This window comes from Chiloscyllium punctatum, chromosome 26 (genome assembly GCF_047496795.1).
Source record: "Chiloscyllium punctatum isolate Juve2018m chromosome 26, sChiPun1.3, whole genome shotgun sequence".
In the NCBI taxonomy this organism is placed as follows: Eukaryota; Metazoa; Chordata; class Chondrichthyes; order Orectolobiformes; family Hemiscylliidae; genus Chiloscyllium; species Chiloscyllium punctatum.
The window spans coordinates 10,061,616-10,084,894 of NC_092764.1; positions in this window are offsets into that span (position 1 = coordinate 10,061,616).

Below are 23,279 nucleotides of genomic sequence, written 5' to 3' on the forward strand. Positions count from 1 at the left end.
GACTCCAACTCACATGCCTTAATAGTTAGCCAGGAAAGGTTAGAAGTAAAGCAGCTCTAACTCCTAATTATTAAACTGATGACCCAATTATTGACTCCATTCCTAAAGCCCAGTGAATAACCAGTACTCTATACACTTTACTATCCAATTCCTCTTCTCACCCCTCACTGACAAACACAAATACACCCCACTATGCACCAGTTTGACTCAATGTATGATATGTCAGGGCCACCCAGATTGAGATGGTCCAACCTGACCCTCACATCCTCCAATTCCCCACTGACTGAACAAAGCCCCCTTCTCCTGGCAACAGATTTAAATTTCTGTCAGTCACCGTCAAAGTGGCTTTTCAATCATACAATATGGCAGCATAGTTTCAGCACAGGTCTGCCTCACTGCTACCTGTGTGGGTTGCTGGACTGGATGGGACTGCTTTGATTTGGGAAGACTCCTGCGTGGGGAGTTCGGCCAGAGAAAGCAGGGGTGAGGGGAGGGAGGAGCGACACGGTGGCTCAGCATCAAGGATCCACATTCAATTTCACCTTGGGTGACTGTTTGCAGGTAGGTTTCCTCTGGATGCTCTGGTTTCTTCTGACAGTTCAAAGATGTGCAGGTTAGGTGGGTAGGCCATGCTAAATGTGGAGTTTTGTGGATAGAGTAGGGGTTCAGGTGGAGGGTCAGTGCAAACCCAACTGGGCCAAATGGCCTCTTTCCACACTGTAGGGATTCAATGAAAATGGGTAATTTGCTGTCTCATCTGGGTCAGAAAGAGGGATTCTGAAGATTTGTCCTTTATTTTGACAGGTTGAGAAATTCAAAGTCAAGGTGTTTCTGGATTGTCAGTGATTGCAGGAATGAGGGGTGAACAGATCTCCGTACCATGTACAATACACTGGAGCCTCTGATCAACCCAAGTTTATGGAGTATAAGACAGGGGTGAAGGGATTAACCATTCTCCACACTGCACACTTTGTACAAGGAGCTGTCAGATCCTCTCCTCCCTGTCCCAACAAAACTAGCAACATAGCGGAATGGAGGAGGCCATTCAGCCCCTGTACCTGTTCTGTCATTTTTCGATATTGCAAATGAACCAACTCTGAAAACCACCTTCACAATGCTGAATAATACGGTTAGCAAAACATCTAACAATTTGGGATTACTTAGCTTTTTTTTTGTTCACTCATGGGACATGGGTGTTGTTGGCTGGACCAGTATTTATGGCCTGTTCCTAGTGATCTTGAGAATTTTCAAAGTAGCATCAATTGTTAAAGAGAGTTCCTTGCCTTGAACACCCTCTGTATGAGTCCTCACTAACCTCATAAATCAGAGCAGCCATTGACTGCCTCAGGACTCATTGATGAAGCCAACCTGCATGGCTGGGGAGAATACCAAGTAGTGTCAATATCTACGAGGCCATGGGGTAGTCGATTATGGATTTTTTTTAAAAATCCGTCCAATTTATAAATGTTTTAAAAGCAAACTGAAACGTTTTCGTTAATTCATTTTGGATGCAGCTAAGTGGTGCAAATGTTTCCATTCAGCCCCTGGCAATGTAAAAATCCATTTCACTGAATGGACACCATTAATACTTCCTGATTCTCATAAACTGCATTCTGATTATTGATTCACACAAAAGAGGTGTCTGCCTGGGAGTCCTGGGAATACTGCCTTTCAATCAGGCCTGCCAAAGGTTCTCAGTGTTCACCAAATAAGGGATTGGGAGGGGGGAGACAGAGAGAGATGGAGAAAGGTTAGGAACATTCCTTTATAATATCAGGAGCTGTCATAGTATTCTGTAACTGAATCTAATATTCTTTGCAAAAATGAACCACCCACTGCTGCTCACTGTCTCCTATTGATAAGCAGGAAAAGAAAAATACTCTCTAATGTTGAATGCCTGGACAGCCAGAGATGCAGAAAGCTATCTCTAAAAATGGCTTACTGTTTAAACTCTGGATGTTTCCATTACTGCACAACTGGGAATGACTTTAAGCTGTAGTGCCTTTCTCTTTATTTATCCTGTGTGTTACGTTGAAAGGCTGGTCAACCAAACTCTGCCCATTACAAACTTGAAACCTGCTAATTAATCTTAGTTTTAGTTCCATTGCTATTTTGAGACATGAATAGTAGGCTTTCTGTATTCTATTATTTTAGCTTCACCTTTTAACTGATATGGCTGTGCCCAGTGCTATCTATAGCTCTTGCTTAACTTGCACTTCTATTAAAGTGTATGACTTGTAATGTGAAACAGTTACTGACTCCTAATAGCTGCTACCAATGGACCATCTACGACTGCTATCAGATTGCTTGCACTTTCTCTATCAGTCTTCCCCCACTCCTCACCACCACCACCACCACCACCACCACCACGAACCTGTTCAACCTTATCTCATAATTGTTTGTACAGGATGGCACCACTATTCCTGACAGGGGTGGAGACTATGGGCCATTTCCCATGTCAGTTGTGCCTGATGACCACACTGAGATTGATTTTATGCGCATAATTGATAATGTGTAATCAGTCCCTAATCCATTGCAATTTGCTAAAGAGACAACTTCCCTGTCATTGCTTGGGAGTACAGAGCTAGCACAATTCTACAAACAGAGGTATGTTCCCGATGCTTTGTGTCTTGTACTTACCAGGAGAGATGCAAGAATACCAAATTTCACTTAAAAGCAAATCCAGCAGATTCTGGAAATCAGAAGCAAAGACAGAAAGTGCTGGAGAAACTCAAGAGATCATCAACGAAGTTATCATTTCAAATCTGATATGACTCTTCTTCAGACTCAATAACAATTAGATCAACTAGCATTTTGTAGTTGAAACATTAGCTCTTACCCCACATGTGCTGCGAGATCTGCAAAGTTTCTCCAACACTCATCTGGCTTTGTATCAAATTCCATTTGCTGCTTCCTTTGAAAGGTGCCAATCTCACAGCTGTCCTGATGAGTGAAAGATGGCCAGGGGAAATCGTGCAAGCAAATCTGATATCAGTATTTAAGAGGCATTTAAAAAGATTAGCAAGTTTTGAGAAGATTTGTAGCTCAGGTTGAGGTTCTGGATGTAGGTTTGCTCACTGAGCTGGGAGGTTCACTTCCAGACTGAGATTGTGTTTCATCACCCTGATGGGTAACATCTTCAGTGGGCCTCAGGCAAAGCAGTATATATGATTCCTGCTTTCTATTTACATGTTAGGGTTTCTTTGGGTTGGTGATGTCATTTCCTGTGGTGTCATTCCCTGAGGCCCACTGAAGATGTTACCTAGTAGGGTGATGAAACGTCTGGAAATGAACCTTCCAGCTCAGTGAGCAAGGCTACATGTATTTAAGCAGATATATGAACAGGTAGAGAATAGAGAGATACACACCATGTACAGGCAGATGGGATTAGTTTAGAATGTTAGAAATCACACAACACCAGGTTATAGTCTAATAAGTTTGTTTGGAAGCACTAGCTATTGGAGTGCTGCTCCTTCATCAGGTAATGAAGGAGCTGCGCTCCGCAACATAGTGCTTCCAAATAACCCTGATGGACTATAACCTGGTGTTGCGTGATTTCTAACTTTGTACACCCCAGTCCAACACCGGTGTCTCCAGATCATTATGGTTGGCACAGGCATTGTGGGCCGAAGGACCTGTTCTTGTGCTAGACTGTTCTAAAAATACACCTACATGATCATGCATCTCACGGGCCAGGTTTGCATTTATTGCCCAATGTCAGTTAAGAGTCGACCACATTGTTACGAGTCTGGAGTCATGTCTTGGGCATTGGTGAGCCAGATAGATTTTCCTGATATTTGACAACAATTTCACGTTCATCATTAGAATCTTACTTCCAGATTTTTATTGAGTTCAAATTCTACAACCTGCAATGGCAGAATTTGACACCTGAGTCCTGGATTTGTAGTCTCGCTATAATCATCACCTCCCCAGGTGACTTGGTTTGCTGTAATCTACATGAGCTTGGAGACTCTCAAATTCTAACCCCTTAACTCATCTCAAAGCTGAGGTAAAATTGCTGACATTTAGCCTGTTCTTTATTTTTCATTCATTTTCCTTTCCCTCTGTTTAAACTGTCCCTGTCAGGGCATGCAATTTCGGATGGGGTACATTGCATTGTTCTGCGGAGTTTTGGCTAAGACTTGGTAACTGAGAGTCAGACAGTCATAAAGTCATAGAAATGTACAGCATGGAAACAGACCCTTCGGTCCAACACATCCATGCCGACCAGATATCCCAACCCAATCTAGTCCCACCTGCCAGCATTTGGCCCATATCCCTCTAATCCTTTCATATTCATGTACCCATCCAGATGCCCTTTAAATGTTGCAATTGTACCGGCCTCCACCACTTCCTCTGGCAGCTCATCCCATATATGCACCACCCTCTGCGTGAAAAGGTTGCCACACAGGGGTGGATTTAAAATTGGACCCTTTCTTGCCTGGGCTGGTTAAATTCACTGAGCCATTGCAGGAAAGTCAATTTCATCAAAACCATTGAACCGACTTGCAATAACCAAGGAGCAGTGATAGCTGTCATCTTGATGTTTCTGCTGATTTTCTTCCATTGATCGTGTCCTTTCAGTGCTTTTCTCAGATCTTGACTGAGGGCCTTTTGTGTGGCTTTGTGCTATTTTATTCCTCTTCCCCACACCTTAAGAAAAATATTCTGCTTATCACTAATCAAAAGCCTCACCATCCTCTCTATGAATGTTCAGATCAGCTTAATAGGGAATCATTACAACAACAACTCACACTGATGTAGTGAATTTAACAAAAATGTGGTCATTTATGGGATGTGAGGTGTTGCTGGCTGGGACAATATTTATCTCCCATCACTTAACACCTCAACAGTAAAGGGGTATTGTCAAAATCAATGAACTCAATAAGGAAATATCAAAGAAAACACTTGCCAACGGGGATAGTATGGTTGAACAACCAGAAGGTTTAAGGGGCAGAGTTCAAGGGTTCAATGCCGAGTCAACTAGGATGCTGTTCAATTGGTTGAGTGGTGAAAATTGGAGTGCCCATCAGACACATGGGAGCAGAAACAAGATATGCAAAACCGAAGAGAGATTTCAAAGGAGGTTGGTGTAGTTGCCCATCTCTAAGATTACAGATACATTGGATTGGACAGGAATGGGAAATAGCTCACAGCCTGAGAAGACACCCATGGTGATTTTGATTAGGTTTGTTTCAGCTCTGTGGCAGGTGAGTAAAGATTGAGGCAGTGATTTGGGAGAAAGATACAGGAGACAATGTAGGTGGGTTGGCAAATTGCAACAACAGGCATGTTGAAGGATTGTCTTGCAGTGGGAGTAATGTTCTCAGTTTATAAACTCAATATCAGAAAAGAAAGAGAGGAAAGAAAACAAACAATAAAGAAAGGGAAAGAGGTAAGGAATTTCCAAAGGTAAAAAGAGAAAAGGTATTGATGTGCTTTGCCCATTATCATTCAAGATTTGAAACCAAAATATAATACAGCTTGTTTCCAATATAAATTCAGTCTATTGACAGATGAAACCCATCATTTAGAATTTAGAATATAGAATGAGTTTTATTGTCACAAGTGCGTATGAGCACAGTGAAAGTTTACAAGTCACCACTTACGGCACCAAAGTACCTGGTTACGGAACTCTTAAGCATGGATTCTTACGGAAAAACAAATTAGGAAAAATAAAGATACAAAAGGTCCAGCAACAAATTTGAAAAATAGGGAAGTAAGAGTTCAGAATAAGAGTCCTCCCAACCCAGACCATGCCAGGCCTCATCTCAACGTTGGGAATCTGAAGTCCGAGTCCATACTGATGCCACACCGAGGCCGGGAGATCAAGTCCACACTGAGGCTGGAAGTTCGGGTCCATGCGGATGCCAGGAGTTCGAGTCCATGCTGAGGCTGGGAGTTCGAGTCCATGCTGAAGCCAGGAGCTTGAGTCCAGGAGTTTGAGTCCATGCTGAGGCTGGGAGTTCGAGTCCATGCTGAAGCCAGGAGCTTGAGTCCAGGAGTTTGAGTCCATGCTGAGGCTGGGAGTTCGAGTCCATGCTGAAGCCAGGAGCTTGAGTCCAGGAGTTTGAGTCCATGCTGAGGCTGGGAGTCTGAGTCCACGCTGAGGTTTAGAATCCACGCTGACTTTCATCTAGACGTCGCTGATACTGCGTGAGAACGGGAAGTGAAAAGAAAAAAATGCAAAAAACAGAAAAATTAAAGAAAATAAATGGATGAGCTGTGGATTATGAGTCCTACTCTGATGCCATCTTGAAGATTGGAGATATGGAGATTTTGTCCCAATGTTCCATTCTCAACTCTGCACGAAAATACACCAATGCAGTCTCAGCTTCCCTTTTCTTCCATAATCTTTCATTCATAATCTCTTGACCAATGTGGTCTTTTTGTCTCACCTTCCTTCCCTTATCTCTATCCCCTGATCACTTTCTTCCACCCCTTCTCCTCCCTTCATCTCTCGCTGGCCTTCTTTCCCTCCCATTCTCGCTTTTGCCCTTGCTTTGTTTATTCCACTGTAAGCTGATTTGTAAGTGTAGGATGGAGCTCATTGCTGATCTCATTTGGAATTTCATGCCCAGATGCGTCAAATTCATACATTTATTTATTTCCCTTATTTTAAATTAACAGCTTAGAAACGTTTTCTCAAAGTTTGCTCTCTGCTGACAGACAGCACAGTACTGAGCCCTGAGAGATTGGTGTTAAGGTATAAGAACAAAAAATCAGTGGGTCAGAATTAATAGAAATTACCTAGCTGAAATAAATGGGATTCTGATAGTGGGTGAAACCAATTTTTCTTGTATCAAGCTTATTTTAGACCAACACAAATTGCAGCGAGTTTCATCTCTTCAATCTCTTGGTATCTTAGATCAAAACTGAAAGGGAGCTCTGTACTAGAGCAAGAGCTTTCTTGTTTGCTTCACTGCATGTTATTTCGTTGTATTTAATTTGACAAGTGCATCTGGATGATTTTCTTGTAGATCTGAACATACTTAGAGACGTTTAGCAATCAGTCTAGTCACATTTTCCTTTAGCCAGCTTTCGACCCACTTGACTTAAAATATCAAGGCGAATGATGGTCCGATGCTGCACTGAGAGAACTCATTTGGTCCATTGTGCCTTTGGAGGAGTGATCTAATTTGACCCCACTCTCTCCCACTCTTTCCACAAAAGAGTAGCACAGGGGCAGCAGGCTGGCTCAGCCCTTAGTACTGCAGCCTCACAGCACCAGGGACCCAGGTTCGATTCCAGCCTCAGATGACTGTCTGTGTGGAGATTGCACATTCTCCCTGTGTCTGCGTGGCTTTCCTCTGGGTGCTCTGGTTTCCTCCCACAGTCCAAAGATGTGCAGGTTAGGTGGATTGGCCATGCTAAATTGCCCACATATTGGTCGGTGTGGACTTCTTGGGCCAAAGGGCATGTTTCCAAACTGTAAGGAATCTAATCTAAAAAACTCCTGGTTTTCACCTTCAAAAATACATTTTTAGCGGTTACAATTGAACCTGCTTCCTAAATCATAACAACTTGCCTAAAGAAATAATTTTCTCCTTTTTCACTGGAGCATAGGAGGTTAAAAGGTGACGTTATAGAGGTTTACAAAATCATGAGGGGTACAGATAAAGTCAATAGGTCTTTTCCCTAGGGTAGGGGATTTCAAGACTAGAGGTTATATTTTTACGGTGAGGGAAGAAAGATTTAAAAAAGACATGAGGGGCAATTTTTTTGCGTAGAGAGTGGTTTCTGTGTGGAATGAAATTCCAGAGGAAGTGATGAATGTGTGTATAGTTATAATGTTTAAAAGACATTTTGATGCATAAGACATGCATAAGAAATGTTTGGAGTGATATGGCCCAAGCTCAGGCAGGTGGGACTAGTTGCGTTGGGATTATAGTTGGTATGGACTGGTTGGACTGAAGGGTCTGTTTCCACGCTGTTTGACACATAGAAACTTATAAAATTCAAACAGGCTTACACAGGGTAGATGCAGGGAGGATATTCCCGATGGTGGGTATGTCCAGAATCAGGAGTCACAGTTTGAAGATTCGGAGTGGACTATTTAGGATGGGGATGAGGAGACATTTCTTCACCCAAAGATTGGTGAGCCTGTGAAATTTATTACCATAGGAACTATCTGATGCCAAAAACATTGAATATATTCAACAGGCAGGAGATATAGCACATGGGGTGAATGGGATCAAAGATTATGGGGAGAAAGCAGAATTAGACAATTGGATTGGACGATCAGCCATGATCGTGGTGAATGGTGGAACAGGTTTGAAGGGCTGAATGGCTTCATCCTGCTCCTATCTGCTATGTTTCTATGACTCTATTTCATGTTTGGTTCTTCATCCTAACCTTACATTTTTAACACTAAACAAAAAAAAAACCCAAAGAAATGTAGATGCTGGAAATCAAAAACAAAATTAGAAATTGTTGGAAAAATACAGCAGGTCTGACTGTGTGTGTAAAGAGAAAGCAGAGGTAACATTTCAGGTCCAGCGACCCTTCTTCAGAATTGATTCTGGCAACAGCTTCTCTCTCCCAGAGTTTAAAATAAATTTTTCTCCCAAAGGCAACATTGAGATTTCCCAGGACTATATTTGCTTTTCACGGGTTACGTTTTAGTTTTCAAATGCTTCTTTTTCAGTCTTGTCAATTTCTTCAGTAGATGTTGCATTCAACTAGCAACAATACCTTCTCTATAATACTTGTGTTGATATATAAGAGATTTGGTCTCATACAGGAGCAAAATTCATCAATAATCTCCAGAGACATACTGCTCCATTAAATTTAAACCCATAACCCACAAATTTTCTCAATAATACCAAGTTTACAAAAATAATAACAGACACATTTTTATACATGAAGAATCATCAGCCTAACCATGCCTTCCATGGAGTCTGTGAGGTCAGAACTAAACTGCTGCATATTTGAACACAGTCTTGAGCACATTAACTGCACCTCAGGTAATTTAAAATTTATAAGATACTTTGAGATGTGAACATGAAAATATACGAATAAGGAACAGGAATAGACCACTTGTCTCTTCGAACCTGCTCTGTCACTCAACACAATCATGGCCTCTCTGATCTGAACATCAGTTCTACATTCCTGCATATCTCCAATATCTTTCTACCCCTTTGTCATCAAGAATCAATCTATCTCAGTCCTAAAGATATTAAAAGATGTCGCACCTAATCCTTTTTGTGAAGGAAATTCTAAAGACTCATAACTCCTTTTCCTCATCTCTATCTCAAATGGACATCAATTCTTTTTAAACTCTGACCCCTAGTTCTAGATTCTCCCACAAGAGGAAACACCCTTTCTGCATCCACTTGGTCAAGTCCTCTCAGGATCTTATATGTTTCAATTAAGTCACCTCTGACTCTTCTAAACTCCAAAGAATACAGGCCTAACTTGTCTAGCCTTTCCTCATAAGGCAATCAACTTATTCCAGGCTTTAGAGGATTAAACCTTAGAACACAGATCAGGACAACACAGGAATGGGCCTTTGGCCCATGATATTGTGCTGAACATGATGCTAAATTAAACTAATGCCTTCTGCCTGCCCTTGGTCCATATCCCTCCAATCCTTGCATCTTCATGTGCTGAGCTGAAAGTCCCTTAAATGCCCCTATTTTATGTGTTTCTACCACAACCCCCTGGCAGCATGTTTCAGAAACCTCCCACTATGTAAAAATACCTGCCTCTCATATCTCCTTTGAATTTGCCACCCCTCAGCTTAAAAAATGCCCCCTTGTATTAGATACTTCAACTCTGGGAAAAGGAGATTCTGTTTGTCTGTGCATCTCAAAATGTTATGGACTGCTATCAAGTCTTCCTCAGCCTCTGCTGCTCCAGAGAAAACAACTCGAGCTTTTCTAGTCTCTCCTTATAGCTCATACCCTCTAATCCAGGCAGCACCCTCGATTCTGAACTTTCTATGAACTGCTTCCAATACATTAACATCCTGTCATAGTTACAGCGACACAGTACTCGACACTACTCCAGATCCAATCTCACCAATGTCCTCTATAATTGATGAGGCAGAAATGGAAGTATTTATGAAATAAAGCTGTCCAGTATTAAATGATAAAATTGACACAGTCTTGTCCAGAGTATTTCACCTCAGTAAAGTTGTCCCTGAACCCATGCAGCTTTGACTGATAGACAGGAATTAAAGGAATTTATTCGATCAGTTTCCTATGCCCCTTTATCAGAGTATCACTGTGTTGAAAAGCTTTATGAATGTTTTCTCCTCTTTGCAACATCCGTGTCTCCATTCAGGCTTTTTCTCCACCTTGCAGACTCTCTGCCCTCTTTGCAGCATCTCAATCCCTTTTGCAGCTTGGCCTTTCCTTCTTAACGAACGACACCTCCCTTTTACAGCTCCTCACTCCCCCTTACTTCCCAGTCTTCCTTTACAGCTTTTCACTCTCACTTAGCAGAGCCTCTAATCCACGTTCACCACCACCTCCCCCCACCCCACCCTTTGCTCACACTCCCTCACCCTTTTGCAGCCTCTGCCCTCTTCTGTAATAGATCAGCATATTTCCTTTCCAGATCTTGCCTCCCTCCTCCCCTGCAGCTCTTCTACCCTCCTACTTTTCAATCTCCCTTCCCTCCCAGCCTCCGGGTCTGTTGATCTCAGTTTCCAGCGTGAGCATCCCCCCCCCCCCCCCCCCCCCCCCCACCTCCCCGCTTCCCCCCGGCCTTGCTCAGTAGCACTACCATTCTCTGGCCTTACCAGTCTCAGTCTCCCCATTTTATTCCCAGTTCCCTCTGGCCTTGCTCATTCCTCTGAGCACAGGATGATTCTCTCCGCTGCTTGCTGCTGCCTTTTCTCTTATCGCTTGCTGTAAAGAGTAGACTTTTTTGGGCAGTGTGGCTGCATTTTGAGGTTTGACTGCCCATGTGTCAACTTCAAGCATTGCTCCCTGTCAGCTTTATCAAAACTCCACAGGAGTTTGAAAGGCTCAATTGAATCTTTCTCTGACACTCTGAGCTTCAGTTTCTCTGACCTCAGGAATCATCCAGAGAGTCTCCTTCTTGGCCACTGCAAGACCTTGGCTGCTATCTTAAACTGGGCACGGAATTAGAATTGGAATTCAGTTTGTTGTCACGTGTATTCAAGTGCAGAAGTACAGGAGTACGGTGAAAACTGCCACTACACATGGTGCCAGCTTAGCTACACAGTACCGAGGTACAAATGTTACATACGACAGAGAGAAATGAAAAGAAAAGTTACATCACCGTACAGTTATTCATAAAAGAAATAAAGTTAAGGAGATAAACATTACAGTCTTTCTATCAAGAGCCTGCAGTAGTTCAGCGCATGGGGCTTCCACCTGACTGGGCTTGCACAACGCTAACCACCCGCCTCGGTTCCCAGTCCAACATCAGCCCCCCCCCCCCCTCAGCTCCATGACCCCAGCTCACTGACCGTCCCTCCCCTCAGCTCCATGACCCCAGCTCACTGACCGTCCCCCCTTCCGCTCGGGCCCCCAACTCACTGACTGTCCACCCCTCCGCTCTATGACCCCAGCTCACTGACCGTCCAACCCACCACTCGGGTCCCAACTCACTGACCGTCTCCCCCCTCGGCTCCATGAATCCAGCTCACTGACGGTTCCGCCCTCCGCTTGGGCCCCCAGCTCACTTACTGTCCCCCCCCCCTCGGCTCCATGACCCCATCTCACTGACCGTCCCCACCTCCGCTCCATGACCCCAGCTCACTCACCGTCCCCTCCTCCGCTCCATGTCTCCAGCTCACTGACCATCCCCCCCTCGGCTCCATGTCTCCAGCTCACTGACCGTGCCCCCTCTTCGCTCTGGCCACCAGCTTACTGACCGTCCGCCCCCCCCTCCACTCGGGCCCCCAGTTCACTGACCATCATCCCCTCGGCTCCATGTCCCCAGCTCACTGACCGTCCCTCCCCTCCGCTCCATGTCTCCAGCTCACTGACCGTCGCCCCCTCCGCTCCAAGACCCCTGCCCACTGACCGTCCCCCCCCAACTTTGCTCTGGCCACCAGCTCACTGACCATCCCCCCCGCCTCCGCTCCATGTCCCCAGCTCACTGACCGTCCCCCCCCTCCGCTCCATGACCCCAGCTCACTGACCGTCCCTCCCCTCCGCTCCATGTCCCCAGCTCACTGACCGTCCCTCCCCTCTGCTCCATGACCCCCACTCACTGACCATCCCCCCCTCGGCTCCATGACCCCAGCTCACTGACCGTCCCTCCCCTCCGCTCCATGACCCCAGCTCACTGACCGTCCCTCCCCTCCGCTCCATGTCCCCAGCTCACTGACCGTCCCTCCCCTCCGCTCCATGTCTCCAGCTCACTGACCGTCCGCCCCCCCTCCGCTCGGGCCCCCAGTTCACTGACCATCATCCCCTCCGCTCCATGACCCCAGCTCACTGACCGTCTCCCCCCTCCGCTCCATGACCCCAGCTCACTGACCGTCCCTCTCCTCCGCTCCATGACCCCAGCTCACTGACCGTTCCCACCCTCCGCTCCATCTCCCCAGCTCACTGACCGTCCCTCCCCTCCGCTCCATCTCCCCAGCTCACTGACCGTCTCCCCCCTCCGCTCCATGACCCCAGCTCACTGACCGTCCCTCCCCTCCGCTCCATCTCCCCAGCTCACTGACCGTCTCCCCCCTCCGCTCCATGACCCCAGCTCACTGACCATCCCCCCCTCGGCTCCATCTCCCCAGCTCACTGACCGTCCCTCCCCTCCGCTCCATCTCCCCAGCTCACTGACCGTCTCCCCCCTCCGCTCCATGACCCCAGCTCACTGACCGTCCCTCTCCTCCGCTCCATGACCCCAGCTCACTGACCGTTCCCACCCTCCGCTCCATCTCCCCAGCTCACTGACCATCCCTCCCCTCCGCTCCATCTCCCCAGCTCACTGACCGTCTCCCCCCTCGGCTCCATCTCCCCAGCTCACTGACCATCCCCCCCTCGGCTCCATCTCCCCAGCTCACTGACCATCCCCCCCTCGGCTCCATCTCCCCAGCTCACTGACCGTCCCTCCCCTCCGCTCCATGACCCCAGCTCACTGACCATCCCCCCCTCGGCTCCATGTCCCCAGCTCACTGACCGTCTCCCCCCTCCGCTCCATGACCCCAGCTCACTGACCGTCCCTCCCCTCCGCTCCATGTCCCCAGCTCACTGACCGTCCCTCCCCTCCGCTCCATGTCTCCAGCTCACTGACCGTCCGCCCCCCCTCCGCTCGGGCCCCCAGTTCACTGACCATCATCCCCTCCGCTCCATCTCCCCAGCTCACTGACCATCTCCCCCCTCCGCTCCATGTCCCCAGCTCACTGACCGTCCCTCCCCTCCGCTCCATGTCACCAGCTCACTGACCGTCGCCCCCTCCGCTCCAAGACCCCTGCCCACTGACCGTCCCCCCCCAACTTTGCTCTGGCCACCAGCTCACTGACCGTCCCCCCCCCTCCACTCCATGTCCCCAGCACACTGATCGTCGCCCCCTCCGCTCCAAGACCCCTGCCCACTGACCGTCCCCCCCAACTTTTCTCTGGCCACCAGCTCACTGACCGTCCCCCCCGCTCCACTCCATGTCCCCAGCTCACTGACCGTCCCCCCCTCCGCTCGGGCCCCCAGTTCACTGACCGTACCCCCCTCCACTCCATGTCCCCAGCTCACTGACCATCCCCCCCTCCGCTCGGGCCCCCAGCTCACTGACCGTCCCCTCCTCCGCTCGGGCCCCCAGCTCACTGACCGTACCCCCCTCCACTCCATGTCCCCAGCTCACTGACCGTACCGCCCTCCACTCCATGTCCCCAGCTCACTGACCGTACCCCCCTCCGCTCCATGTCCCCAGCTCACTGACCGTCCCCCCTCCACTCCATGTCCCCAGCTCACTGACCGTACCGCCCTCGACTCCATGTCCCCAGCTCACTGACCGTCCCCCCCTCCGCTCGGGCCCCCAGCTCACTAACCGTACCCCCCTCCACTCCATGACCCCAGCTCGCTGATCGTACCCCCTCCACTCCATGTCCCCAGCTCACTGACCGTACCCCCTCCACTCCATGTCCCCAGCTCACTGACTGTACCCCCCTCCACTCCATGTCCCCAGCTCACTGACCGTCCCCCTCCTCCGCTCCATGACGCCAGCTCACTGACCGTTCCCCCCTCCGCTCGGGCCCCCAGCTCACTGACCGTTCCCCCTCCACTCCATGACCTCAGCTCACTGACCGTCACCCCCTCTGCTCGGGCCCCCAGCTCACTGACCGTACCCCCCTCCACTCCATGACCCCAGCTCGCTGACCGTACCCCCTCCACTCCATGACCTCAGCTCACTGACCGTCACCCCCTCTGCTCGGGCCCCCAGCTCACTGACCGTACCCCCCTCCACTCCATGACCCCAGCTCGCTGACCGTACCCCCTCCAGTCCATGTCCCCAGCTCACTGACTGTACCCCCCTCCACTCCATGTCCCCAGCTCACTGACCGTCCCCCTCCTCCGCTCCATGACGCCAGCTCACTGACCGTTCCCCCCTCCGCTCGGGCCCCCAGCTCACTGACCGTTCCCCCTCCACTCCATGACCTCAGCTCACTGACCGTCACCCCCTCTGCTCGGGCACCCCTGCTCACTGACCGTCCCCCCCCTCCGCTCCATGTCCCCAGCTCACTGACCGTACCCCCCTCCGCTCCATGTCCCCAGCTCACTGACCGTCCCCCCTCCACTCCATGTCCCCAGCTCACTGACCGTACCGCCCTCGACTCCATGTCCCCAGCTCACTGACCGTCCCCCCCTCCGCTCGGGCCCCCAGCTCACTAACCGTACCCCCCTCCACTCCATGACCCCAGCTCGCTGATCGTACCCCCTCCACTCCATGTCCCCAGCTCACTGACCGTACCCCCTCCACTCCATGTCCCCAGCTCACTGACTGTACCCCCCTCCACTCCATGTCCCCAGCTCACTGACCGTCCCCCTCCTCCGCTCCATGACGCCAGCTCACTGACCGTTCCCCCCTCCGCTCGGGCCCCCAGCTCACTGACCGTTCCCCCTCCACTCCATGACCTCAGCTCACTGACCGTCACCCCCTCTGCTCGGGCCCCCAGCTCACTGACCGTACCCCCCTCCACTCCATGACCCCAGCTCGCTGACCGTACCCCCTCCACTCCATGACCTCAGCTCACTGACCGTCACCCCCTCTGCTCGGGCCCCCAGCTCACTGACCGTACCCCCCTCCACTCCATGACCCCAGCTCGCTGACCGTACCCCCTCCAGTCCATGTCCCCAGCTCACTGACTGTACCCCCCTCCACTCCATGTCCCCAGCTCACTGACCGTCCCCCTCCTCCGCTCCATGACGCCAGCTCACTGACCGTTCCCCCCTCCGCTCGGGCCCCCAGCTCACTGACCGTTCCCCCTCCACTCCATGACCTCAGCTCACTGACCGTCACCCCCTCTGCTCGGGCACCCCTGCTCACTGACCGTCCCCCCCCTCCGCTCCATGACCCCAGCTCACTGACCGTCCTCCCCTCCGCTCCATGACCCCAGTCTACTGGCCATTCTCCCTCCACTCAGGCTGCCAGCCCACACTGCTCTAGCCCTCTGCTGCTCTGATGATGCCACCGCTGCTCCATGTTCTCCAACTGAGACCTAAACAGTGATTCAAAGAGATTCTTCATGGTTTCCTTTTAGTTAATGTCACCCTCATTGTAAAGTGTTCAACCTGTTCTGTTACTCGCCTTCTGAACAACTCCTTTCAGCCTCTAAGATTTGTATATGTACACCACCATCTCCATTCCAACACTCCTTTAAAATGGGCACCATTTTGTTTGTATTTCTTATTTCGACTTGACCCGTTTTATTCAGTGCCACCTCAATGCTGGTTGATCATCACTCTTCATCTGCTCATATCAGTCACCCATTCCTCTTCCATTTTCACTGCATTTAAGTATCTTATTGTTGTATCTATCCACCTGGCTTTAGGCTTCTCTTTACTGTTTAGTCCTGACATTCCCATCTCCAACAAACACCTCCCCTCAATTACTTTTATTCTCGTTGGCTGGGCAAGTATTTACTGCTTGTTCCTAGTTTCCCTTGAGAAGGTTTTTTTTAGATTAGATTAGATTACTTACAGTATGGAAACAGGCCCTTTTGGCCCAACAAGTCCACACCGCCCCGCCGAAGCGCAACCCACCCATACCCCTACATCTACCCCTTACCTAACACTATGGGCAATTTAGCATGGCCAATTCACCTGACCTGCACATGAGCTACAATCATGAACCTCATGTGAAGGTAGACCCACAATGTCATTAGGGGAGGAAATCCACAATTTCTCATGAATCCTCTCCCCCTCCCTCCTTCTTTGTCATTCTCTACAACTGATGCTCCTATACTCTTTAATCTCTTCTCAGCTGCATCTTTGTGATGATCCCACATTCTGGTCTTTGATTTGCAAATTCCTGATCTTGTCCTTTCTCATTATCCCACCTTCGCATCTGTGTGTCATTAGTGTTGAGTTGTGTCCCTCCCTTTCTGATGTTGCTCAGGTCTCTGCCACTCACAGCAATCCCATAGATTCTTTCTTTAAGTTGCAATGATACTTTTCTGTCACATAACAACTCGACTGTATTTTCCAATTACTCTAACTAGAGGCAAGCTGTTGATTAATTTCCCTTTCCATTGTTAGCCTACCTTCTGACCCTTGGTAATTGATGCTCCTTATTCTTTCAAAATACACCGTTTGAACTTCTCTGGGTCAAATTGCACCTGAGATGAGATTTCACATTTCTTAGTGTGTCCATGTCTTCCTCCAATCAAAGACCAGGCGCAGACCACTCTGACCTGATTTGAGCCTCAAGTGTACATTTCTTCATATCCCTCGTTCATTTGTCATCCCCTTTGTCATCAAGCATCCACTCACCTACCTCTACTGTAAAGATATTGAAATATTTTGCATCCATTGATTTTTGAGAAAGGGAATGCTCAGAGAAAAATATTTCCTCATCTCTATCTTCAATAAGAGACCCTTGTTTTTAAACTATGAGCCCTAGATCCTGTTATCAGTTTGTATCCTCCACATTGTTTCCATCCATGCTTTAAATGAACATTATTCAGCTCCTATGTAAGAAGGGGCTAAAACTTCATCTGACCCAGGAGACTAATTTTTATCTGGGAGCCCAGAGAATGTGGCGGTACAACCAAAGATATTACTCTGTCTCTGATCTCTGAACAGGATGCCTTTCAGCTTCTCAATCCTTGCTCACCATTCAGTTTGATTAAAGTTGATCATTGCCTGCACTCTGTCGATGTGCTTTCACTCCAATTTGTCCTCCCTGGACAAAGAATAGAACCAATTTTGATTTCGTAGGTCATTTGGCTCTCAAGAATATATTGCCATTTGTTATAGTCATGGCTGATCATCCTACATAATAAGTTGTACTTGTTTTTTCCCTCCTGTTGTTGCTTTTCGCCTCAAATGCTATTTCCAACTTCATCTTGAAATTGTATGACATTGTCTCCTGGATAATTTTCAATGGCAGAGAATTCCACAGATATGTCACCTTCTGGATGTAGAACTTTTTCCTCATCCCAGTGCTAAAATAGCTAACCCCACATCATTAGATTGTGACACCCCCACCTTCAGGAACATCCTTCCTGCATCTACTTTGTCTACGCTTCACCCATCTGGGGAAATAGAATCAGAATTCTGGATGTCCATGGCTCTTTTACATGATGAGGGGGTGCTGGTTTTTGCTCTGATGCAGCTGACATGATTCTTTGCTCCTCCCTGATCAAGGTAATGCTGAACTTAATGATGACATGTTAAATGCTTCTTAGTTGTTATGGGCTGAATAGGAACAGGGCAAAACTCGTACTACCCAAGACTTGGCAGATGGAGTTTAATTTAGGTAAATGAGAGCATTTTGGAAAGACAAATCAAAGCAGGACTTATACACTTGATGGTAAGGTCCTGGGGAGTGTTGGTGAACTAAGACACCTTGGCATGCCTTGAAAGTGGAGTCGCAGGTAGATAAAATGGTGACTAAAGCGTTTGGTATACTTTCCCTTATTGGTCAGTGCACTGAGCATAAGAGTTGGGAGGTCATGTTGCAGCTGTACAGCTCATTGATTTGGCCATTTTGGAGTTTTGCATGCAATTCTGATCTCCCTCCTGCAGCAAGAATGTTGTGAAATTTGAAAGGGTTCAGAAAAGATTTACAAAGTTGTTGCCAGGGTTGGAGGGTTTGAGCTACAGGGAGAGGCTAAATAGTCTGGGGCTGTTTTCCCTGGAGCATCGGAGGGTGAGGGGTGACATTATAGAGGTTTACAAAATCATGAGGGGGAGGGATAGGATAAAAAGGCAAGGTCTTTTCCCCAGAGTGGGGGAGTCCAAAACTAGAGGGCATAGGTTTAAGGTGAGATGGGCAACTTTTTCACGCAGAGAGTGGTGCGTGTATGGAATGAGCTGCCAGAGAAAGTGGTGGAGACTGGTAGAATAACAGTATATAAAAGGCATCTGGATGGGTATATGATTAGGAAGATTTTAGAGGGATATGGGTCAAATGCTGGCAAATGGGACTAGATTTATACAGAATATCTAGTCAGCATGGATAAGATGGACCAAAGGGTCTGTTTCCGTGCTGTGTACCTCTGTGACTCTATGACTCTTATGACTTTCTTAGTGTCTGTTCCACCAGGTTCTGACTTTCCCTATTAGGGCCACTGGAGGGAGCCCCACAGTAAGTCTCCGCATATACAAACAAAGATAATTGCCCATTCATTTGTGTAAACATCTGTTAACCGGTGAGACCAAAAGGAAGGTTTCAAAGCTGTTTCTTTCATTCAGGGGTGAGCATTCTGGTCTTTGCTTTGGAGAATCATTGGTTTAAAACACTGTCAGTCCCCACCTCACGTTCCAATCCAGACCCTTTGAGTTGGCTGTTTTAATTGACACTAATGTGTGGGGAAGGCTCTACTGTCTACTTTTCAATGAGACACAAAACTGAATCTCGGTGAATTTAGTGAATGCTTTGTAAAAGTTCAGAAAGCCTGTACGTTGGAGAGTTTTTGGATGGTCCCCTTCCACACTTGTGTCAAGGGCTCACAGCACATTCTTACTTTCGAGATAATTTTCTAATGAACTTCTTAGGATTCATTTCACTCGCCGTGTTAGACTAATGAGACAGTTGGTGGATCAGCCTGATTTGTTCCTTAATATGTGTACTTCACATGGTTCTGATTATTGTCAAACGATCTTTGAATTTCCTTGTCCCTTGCAGCCCCCTCAATTTCCCTCCGTTAATTGCTGAGAATTTATTTGTATTTCCACTGTGCTACATGCTGAGTTCCATCTGCTTTCGATTTATTTTCTTCACAGGACAGGGCTTAGCTTTGAAATGTTACTCCTTTCGTTACGAGTGCTAAATAATCTTTGCCGAGCAAACAGAGATCTAGGTTGGTGCTGTTTAAGATGAGCTTTGCTAAAAAGTGAGTATAGGTGAGAATCTGAGAGATTTAAGAAGACATTCAACTCCTCATGGCCAGGCTGACTCTTGGAAAGAGCCAGTCATTTATCTCTCCACCTTGCAGGCTCCCCTCCCTCTATTCCTGATGAAGGGTTTTTGCCCGAAACGTCGATTTTCCTGCTTCTCGGATGCTGCCTGACCTGATGGGCTTTTCCAGCACCACTCTGATCTAGACTCTTGGAAAGAGCTGTCCAGTTTGGTCTCACATCTCCAAGACTTGTTCATAACCCTGCGAATTAGTCCCAAAAAATAGAAAAGCTGGACATTATCAATGGATTCTCCAGAGAAATAATTCTATGACAGTAAATCACCATAATCATAGAGTCAAAGAGCATGGAAACAGGCCCTTCGGTCCAAGCAGTCCATGCTGGCCATAATCCCACCTGCCTGTGTTTTGCCCAAATCCCTGCAAACCTTTCCCATTCATGCACAAGTCCAAATGTCTTTTAAACGTTTTAACTGTACCCACCTTTTCCATTGGAAGTTCATTCTACACAGAAACCACCCTCTGTGTAAAACAAATTGCCCCTTTATGCCTTTTTAAAATCTACTTCTTCTCACCTTAAACATATGTCCCATTGTTGTGAAATCCCCCACTCTTGGGTAAAGACACCTGCCATTCACTTCCTCTATGCCCTTCAAAATTTCATAAACCTCAATAAGGTCATCCCTAGACCCCAACTGCTCCAGTGAAAAAACTCTCAGCCTATCCAGCCTCTCATTATAATACCAACCTTCAATTCCTGGTAAATGTTTTCTGAACCCTTTTCAGCTTAATAATACCGTTCCTATAACAGGGCGACCAGATCGGACATAGTAGTCCAGAAGAGAACTCACCAATGTCTTGTACAACCTCATTTTGACTTCCCAATTTCAATACTCAAAGATCTGAAGGCTAAATGCCTTCTTCACTAGGCACTGCTCCCTCATCAGAGGGGTGTGTTTGGTGAGGGTTTAATCTGAAGGTCACCACATCACAGGTGAGGAGAAATGTTGAGGAAGAATGTCTTATTGTGGGAATTGAAGCAAGCCTGCAGACATCACTCTGCTTTGCAGAACAGCTGTCCACTTAAATGAACTAACTGACACCCCCCCCCCCCCTCAATCTGTTGATTCGATTGGTTGGCTTTGATAATGATTTTATACAGGCATCAACATCTGGCATGCCATCTGCAAAGCTGGTAAAGTTTGCCACTTCAGGGCAAGCTTACCAGCAACAAATGCCTCCCCAGTTCTTACATGGCCAGCCATTGAATGACAATAGATTGCAAGAAGACCTGGGTGTCCTTGTACACCAGTCACTGAAGGTAAGCATGCAGGTGCAGCAGGGAGTGAAAAAGGCTAATGATCTGATGGTCTTCATAGCAAGAGAATTCAAGAGCAGGGCCTTGGTGAGACTAGTATTGAACACAGTTTTGGCTTCTGTATCTGAGGAAAGATGTCTGGTGATTGAAGGAGTACACCAAAGTTTTCCAAGACTGATTCCTGAGATGACAAAACTTACAGATGAAGAGATTAGTGATGGCTAAATTCACTGGCGTTCAAAAGAATGTAGAGGGATCTCATAGAAACCTATAACTTCTAACAGGACTAGACAGGATAAATGCAGGAAAAATACTCCCAATGACCATGGGGTCACAGTTCAAGGGAATGCTGCTTTATCAAGATATGGAGGTGCTGGTGTTGGACTGAGTGGATGAAGAGTAAAATCACATGACACCTGGTTATAATTCAACAGGTTCATTTGAAAATACAAGCTTTCAGAGCACTGCCCATTCTTCAAGTAGTTAGTGACGAAGAAGCAATGCTCTGAAAGCTTGTATTTTCAAATAAATCTGTTGAACTATAACCTGGTGTCATGTTATTGACATGGACTGCTAACCTAGAGACCCAGATTCTGTTTTGTGGACCTGGATTCAAATCCTGCCAATAGCAGATGGTGAAATTTGAATCCAATAAAAATCCAGAATTAATGATGACTATGAGACCATTGCTGATTGTCTGGAGAAACCCATCTGGTTCATGAATGCTCTTTATGCAAAGAAACTGACATCCTCACCTAGTCTGGACCTCAATATGACTCCAGACCCACAGCAATTTGGTTAACTCTTAACTGTCTCATGCGATGGGCAATAAATGCTGCCCTAGCCAGTGACACCCTCATTCCATGGCTGAATAAAATATACAATGACCCCAGGCCCATTTAGGACTGAGCTGAGGAGACATTTCCTCATCCTGGGAGTGGAAATCTCTGCCACAGAAACTTGTTGAGGCTAAAACTTGAAATATTTTCAAGAAAGGGTGAGATACCGTTCTTAGGGCTAAACGGATCAAACAGTATGGGATCAGGGTAGCGGAACATTATCATATTGAATGGCGGAGCAGACTCAAAGGGCTGAATGGCCTTCTGCTCCTACTTTCTATGTTTTGGTGCAATTAGCATTCCCCAGGATCAAGGGCCTCGCGTGGGGAGATAGGAGAAGGTAGAAATCCCCCCTACTGAGAGCTGCTAGCCAATCAGGAGCCCACAGTTCTGTTGACTCGCAGCATTATCAGAGAAGATATAACTTCTGTTGGAATGACACCAGCTGGAAGCTCAGCATCGAGTGGCGAGCCTGGACAATGGTGGGGGAGGTTTCATCAGCTGGGGAGAGGGAGCAGGGGCTGCTGACGGGAAGGAGGTTGGGTGATCAGGCAGAGGTTACGTTGGGAGGTGACCAGCAAAGGAAGGGGCATGGCTCTCAGTTGCCAGGTCCCACTCTCAGGCCATGAGTGCACTAGAATGAGGGACCTAGGCTTGTTTGTGTGAGCCCTGTATAGGGCCAGCTCTGCCCACTACTGAGTTAATATGAGCAGCAATGGGATGAGGTCCTTCAGAGCTCATTAACTGCCTAATTAATTCCCTCAATTGGCTGTGAGATCAGTTGTCCAATCATAGTTTTCCTGTCACAAATGTAATTTTAGTAGAAGTAGAAATGCTTCCGAAGTATTTCATTGGCTGTGAAGTACTTTATTATTCTTCTAAATTCCAAAATGGTGTCACTAGCACATTAGGTAGTGTTCAGGCTGAGCTGTTCCACTCCAGGCTGGAGGCATTTCCTTCTCTCTCTTTCCTTTTTGTCTTTCTCTTTTGCTTTTTATTTTCATCTTCCTGAAATCCTGGAGGAGCCCGAAGCATGAACAGTGGTGGGCCATTGGCTGCAGAGATGGCAGAGCAGGGAATCCTTGTGTCAGGTGGCCCAAATTGTGGACTCTTGTGGTGGTGGTGGTGGTGGTGGTGGGTCATCGAGTGCTGCAAGGTCGGTGCCTGGAGCAGGGACCCCTGGCTGCAGCAGGCCCTGAACGGGGACCCCGCAGACATCCCGGAGCAGTGTTCGGGATCCTGGCAGATGTAGGTGAACTCTATTTCAATACATGCCTCTTATTGTTTCGTATCTCAAGATGGAGCTGGATTGTGGTGACAGAATGCTTGTCGCTGTACCTGCCTAGATATGTGTGACAATAAATGATTCATTCGTTCACTGGGAAGTTGAGAAAGGTACATTATTAAAATGCTAGTTTTCCTCATTTCCATTGACGTGCTCGATGAGGTAACACCTGTAGTAATGGGGATACAAGCATTGACAATAGAAGCAGGGATAGACAACTCAGCCCTTTGAGACTGTTCTGCCATTCAATAGGATCACAGGTGATCTTTGAACTCAGTATCATGCTCCCACTTTCTGCCCATTCTATTTGATCACTTTAGTCCAAAGAACTATATTTAA